This window comes from Anneissia japonica, unplaced genomic scaffold, assembly GCF_011630105.1.
Source record: "Anneissia japonica isolate Jap-2015-1 unplaced genomic scaffold, ASM1163010v1 scaffold694_len1028156_cov167, whole genome shotgun sequence".
Lineage (NCBI taxonomy): Eukaryota > Metazoa > Echinodermata > Crinoidea > Comatulida > Comatulidae > Anneissia > Anneissia japonica.
This window is the reverse complement of record NW_022727885.1, coordinates 260,294-266,204: the sequence shown is the minus strand read 5'-3', so window position 1 is coordinate 266,204 and position 5,911 is coordinate 260,294. Positions and strand designations below refer to the sequence as shown.

The window sequence follows — 5,911 nt, the reverse complement described above, 5'->3', positions numbered from 1 at the left end:
AGTTGTATATACAACATTTCGATTTCCTCCTCCGGAGCCTGGCTTTGACATGTCCTAGGCCTATATATGACATCATGTAATTTTTCTAAAATATGTAAACAAACTTAAGCATGTGTTGATGGATTTATTTATTTCAATTTTTAATATGTACTTCATAAGTAATACGTTCCGTGTAGAATTGACATTGCTTCAGATACCAATTGACTTCGTGACACGTATTATATCCTTAATTCCCATTGGACAATTACGCTAATGGAAAGCGAATCGACAACAGTAAACACTGACAATCAAACGCCATTTAAATCATTTCATATTCAATACAATTTTGGCGACGGCGTTCTAGTTAAAGTTGTTCGTGTTAAATGGCGCCGTTGTTATATGAAGCTAAATAGTGTTTAATGCACTTCGCGAATCGCGCCACCAGATCCTGTGAAACCTCGTTTAGAAAGTCCGGTTTTACAAGCAGCATAAATTCGGTTACCGAGTTAGCACACCCTCGTATAAATTGTACTAATTTTCTTGCTGAGTTACGTATTACAATGATAGTTTTCATTGGAGCACGTATTTCTATCAACGACGCAGTGCTCTATTATTTTCAATCTTTAACGTACACACATCTTAAGCAAACGACTTTGTTTTTGCAATCATTCAAGCGATAAAAAACTGGCGAGTTTACTTTGGAAGACCGATGTAATGATACTTAACGCCAAATTAAAATTCAGACATCTTCATAAACATCGAACAAAATGAGCAATGATGATGCGAGAGACAACGTAAAAAACGTGTACTTGATGAGGGTAAATGTACGCTACAAAAATCGCAATGCAAGTATACGTGATGTGTGGCATTTTCCTGCCTCAAATTGTGTTTACAGTAACCTATGCCATAATTGCTGTATTCATTATTGGTTATTTACCTGTATTTACCTTGAAATTAATGAGTTCGGAAAACATAATAACATTCTATAGTCTATGAAGACAGCTTGGGGACTTGAATATTATCAATAGGTTGTGTAGAGATATTCAGAAATTGAATTTCTTGCTCAGTGTATTAAGTACCGTAATACACGTTTAACTTATTCATTTCCATTGAAAAAATTAGGCCTACAAGAAAATAATTATACTGTCTGCTTTAATTCACAGACGCATTTACTAATTTTATTCTGGTCTATTTTGATTGCAGTAGTCCTATATTAAAATTGTTAGGTAATAAATTATGTTTTTTTGTACTAAAAGAAGAACTTAGTTAAAGATGTATTGTCCTTTTCGAAGATACGCACAGTCGTGAGCCCAGGGAGATGCTATAAATCCAGGCAAGTTATCTTACATAGGCTACGGCCGTGGATGCTATTTAAGCCTGTGCTTTATGTATGTAGAACCCTAATTATCAATAAGTACAAATATCCTTTACGGTATTGTATACCGAATCACGATGATTGTGTAGCAAATTGCATTGCGTTGCTTAATATCAAACCAAACATCCTAACCGGTCAATGAAAGTTTTTTAGATGAATTTTATGAGAACCGAACGTGATTAGCCGACCAATCAGCTGTCAGTGTAGGAATTTACAACGTCTGCTGTAAAAAGGCGACGAGGACCTCGACAACGTCAGACGCACAGCGTAAATGCTCACTCATGCATGTTAAATATTCAAAGTGCCTGTTTTTCGTCGTCTGCTGTTATATCATTCTTGTGGTAGTTTCCGGAGCAAGAACTGATATGTGATATTATTTGATACTGAGAATACTTAAACTTTTTGGAGTTTTTTACTTGGTAAGTTGAAACATATGTTTTCCATTGCCGTAGAATTCTTACCTGTAACTGACTGATTTTTCTCATGTAAAAAATACCAGACGTATTTAATTTTGCCTCGATGATTTTTATCTATATATTTTGCCAAAAAGACAACGTTATATCTTTTTTGATATCTGTTATAAGACGGAGTGCCATACACTGGTCTATCAATATTATAATGCACTGTGATTATTCGAAATGCAAATATAAAACAGTCAGGCCTATTTAGTTAGGCTCCTATTCAATATCATCCAAAAGTGGATCGCAAACAATATGCCTACCAAGCACGAAGCTCATTTAAAAAAAAATTCATTTTGAAGTAAAACGCTTATTTTTAAAACTTCGTCATATCATGTTTTTGCCTGCGATTTTTAAAAACTTATAATAATATATAATGGGATAAATACCGTAGGCTAACTCGGAATCACGCGTACGTATTGCCGTGCTGATGATTGCCAATTGGTACAAGCGCCACTTGGCACAATGTTTTTTTTTTATAACTTGCTTTTACTAGTATGGTATATCATAAACAATGTGTTGTAGCTGTAGCAATTACCTGTGGTGTCTTCGGCTCCTCCGGGTACTTTCTGGGCTGTCATGGATCTCACTTAATTCTTCTTTGGGCCATCCTGACTGATATGTCATACACAAACCATTCTCTGATTGTCCGGTCCAATACTTTGTTACTTGCCTACTCATCTCTTTCCTTTCGTTTTAAGGTCCACGATAATTGCACTCATTTTGATGTCTTTACAACTAGGGTCACATTTTCAATCCAGGCGATTTCCTCATATTTAAATATTTAGAATTATTTATTAACTTCAGCTGCAGCATTACCGGTACCACAGGATGGATTTAGGGTTTATCTGTTTATATATCTCATTTAATTTATTAATCTTTTCTGAGACGCTGACTTGTAAGCTCAAATGAGGGCGTATCCTGTTCTCAGTTCAGCTTAAGTACCAAAAAGAGATGCTATGATTTATCAGTCATGCCGAACCATCAGAGAATGGTTCGGCATGACTGATCAGTCAGGATGGTTATCCACCCTTCCGATCTTGATTGGGGCCCACATCTTCGTGGAATTGGAAATAAAGAATGTCAGACTTTAGGTTTATAGGAACGATTGGATGTCATAATCCTAAATTAATTATTAAACTTCATGTCTCTCATTCGACCAATATCTGAATATGGATACCTCTGGTGTTTTTACAAACCAACAATCCCACAAATTGAGGATCTTGATAAAATACCACGTAGGGTAACTAGATTGTATTTTCCCAGAGCTAATTCTAATTTTAATATTTCATTGGTTCCATAATGAAACCCGACTTCAATGTCCAAATCTGATGTGCCTTGTTAATAGATTTACATTTTTAGGATTACATTAATTGCAAAGGCCTTATATAAAAAAATCAAAATATCTATTAAATATTATATCTCTCAGAATTTGTACCACACCGATCACCTTATTTTTTTTATGCAGGGGCGGATTTTCAAAATAGAAAAAAAAAGAAAAAAAAAAAGAAGAAGGAAATAATTAATCGTGCAAAACGTCTCAAAAGTTATTTTCGGGTGTTTAGAAAACAATGAATTCTCGGGGTTATGCCCTGGACCATTTTGGCTTGTGTAATCTTAAACAACTCCACTTTTGGCACCCCTCCCCCACCTTTTTTTACATCTTTGGATCAGCCCCTGTTATCAAGGGCGTCGATCCGTAGTTGAAAGTGGTGGGGGAGGGGACGAATTGGGAAAAGTTGGGGACCATTGGGAAAATTTCCGGAACTCTGGCGCCTATAGCCTTTTAACTGATTTTAAGCAATGCAATTAACATTTATTTCCATACGAAATTTTCAAAATATCCAGTGACGGACCCAGTAATTTGAAATAGAGTCGGGCCCAGAGAGGGTCTTTTACAGATAGAAAGCGTGACCACCTCAGCCCCACCATGGTTGGGGCTGAGGTAAGAAAATTTATGATTATGGCACCTCTAGTTGGTCGGAAATAGCACTCTCAGACTGAATTTGAATATAATTTATATTTTTCTCCATTTCAAAAAAAAAAAAAAAATATAGGGATGGTTGGGCACCTTGAATCTGTTACTGAAATACTCACCATTTTAGTCATAATTATGCCCGCTTATATATTTCGTGCCAACTAACATTCATAAAAATAATAATTTATTATCTACTGATTAGCTTGTGACGTATTCAAAATTCGAACCATAAAAAACAAATAAGATGAACTTAAAACAGTCATTAATTTAGTCGTTTTGCATGTACACTACATTTAAAATCAATGAAGAGGTTTTTACTTTTCTCCTCTTTTTGAATTTCACTTTTGTGCAAGTACCGGTAATATTGGGACTACACTATTGTGAGTGGAAATAATACCGTCTAATTTACGATCAAACAAATACTAGGGAGATAGGAAGCACACAAAACATTAGTTAGCATTTTGATTTCACAAACATAACGGTGATTTACTTAATATATTATTATCAGTGGCGGCAACAGGAAAGCAAAATAGAGGGGGAGTGGGGAACAGGGAGGGACTTGCAGAATTTGGGAAACTAGATCACCTCAGCCCCAGCATGGGTTGGGGCTGAGGAAAGAAAATTTATGATTATGACACCTCTAGATTGCCAGAAATGGCACTCTCAGACATAAATTCCAATTATAATTTTCCTTTGTTTTTATTCCATTTAAAAAAAATAATTTACAAAAATTTAAGGTCGGCCCGGCCCCACTTGAATCCGCCAGTGATTATTATGACGTCATTGCGAGACTGCGTCAACGTAACACTAGAGTTTGTAAACTTTTAGTATCACTAAATCGAAATAGATAGACATGTCCGTGTCAAAGGCTGTATAATTATTGCTATAAAATTCAATTGACCAACTATAATTTTTTGAAATTAGGAAAAACAGTAATCCTATGTATGTAGATAATATAGAACACTAGTATATACGTACGGGTCATAATTATATACAAAAGTAATAAATCGTTTATAGTATAAATTGTTCACATTTGAGTTTGTGAAAATTGGCCTAATAAGTGTACACGCTTCCAATTTTAACAACGTTCAGTACATTGTTTTCACAATAAATTTAGCCTCTGATAACCACTGTACCCATAAAATAGACATAGTGGTTTCTAAAATGGTTACGAAATGTATTAACAATTGCGTTTCTACTCGGTTTTGGTCCGGAAAATACGTACCGCACTTGGAAAAGTGAACAGACAAAATTCATGACACCAATGCGTAATTGTTATTCTTCGCTTTTAAAAGTGGGGTTTTAATTGTACCCTACCGATCGACGTCCATGCCTGTTATCCGTAATATTTCCAGAACTAACGCTGCCCATAATCATATATTTAATGCTTTCCCATGGATGTTCAACGAACTACCTTTATTAAAGATTCGCTTGTCTTTCCCTTTCATATTTCGTTTTTGTTTACTTAACAGCTTGCTGAATGTTAACAGATAAAGTTTGCATTTGTCTGTCGATATGGAATGGGATTTTTAACTCTTGTGTATACTTTTTGTACTTTTGATTCATTTGTATATTTTTATCTATTTTTAACTGTGGTTTTTTAGGAGGTTGGAGAGTCAATAGATAGTTGATTTAATTCAACTTTTTGATTATCCCGTCTGCCCCTTAATAGTTCCTGCTTTATGTAACTTTCTTCGTTGTTCGAAGACGAACTAAATGAAATGAAATGACTCGCGTTTCTAGCTTGGACAAGAAATTGCAAAATACCTCAATGGTTTAGCTTATTTAATTCATAAATTTATTTATTTCATTATCATCCAACAGGAATTAGCTCGACAATTACTTTTTCATTTTATTTATGGAGTTGTTTGAAAGTTTGAAAGGCAAATGGGAAAAACCCATAAAACAGCACACGGCCATATAATGCAAAACCATTTAAAATTAAAATTAAAACGGAACAGTAAAGAGAAAATCCGATCAGAATGACAAAATAAACTAAGCATCCACTGGAAGGAATCCCAATATCTGCAGACGGATCCGTTTCGGCCTTCCAGGCCTCATCAGTGCAGCTAGGGTACAGACCCAAACGAAACGTTCGACCAGCTTAGGTAGGGCCCAAAC

The 5,911-nt window shown here is 35.2% G+C and overlaps 1 protein-coding gene across 1 annotated transcript in view; it reads left to right on the top strand.

Annotated features, from left to right (window-relative positions):
- Positions 1-1,605: 1,605 nt before the first annotated feature.
- The window catches only part of LOC117113852 (thyrotropin-releasing hormone receptor-like), a 13,865-nt gene continuing 9,559 nt past the window's right edge, over positions 1,606-5,911 (top strand). Inside the window, exon 1 of the mRNA XM_033257305.1 lies at positions 1,606-1,773. The gene's annotated coding sequence lies outside the window, so the exon portion shown is untranslated. The remainder of the gene's footprint in view (positions 1,774-5,911) is intronic.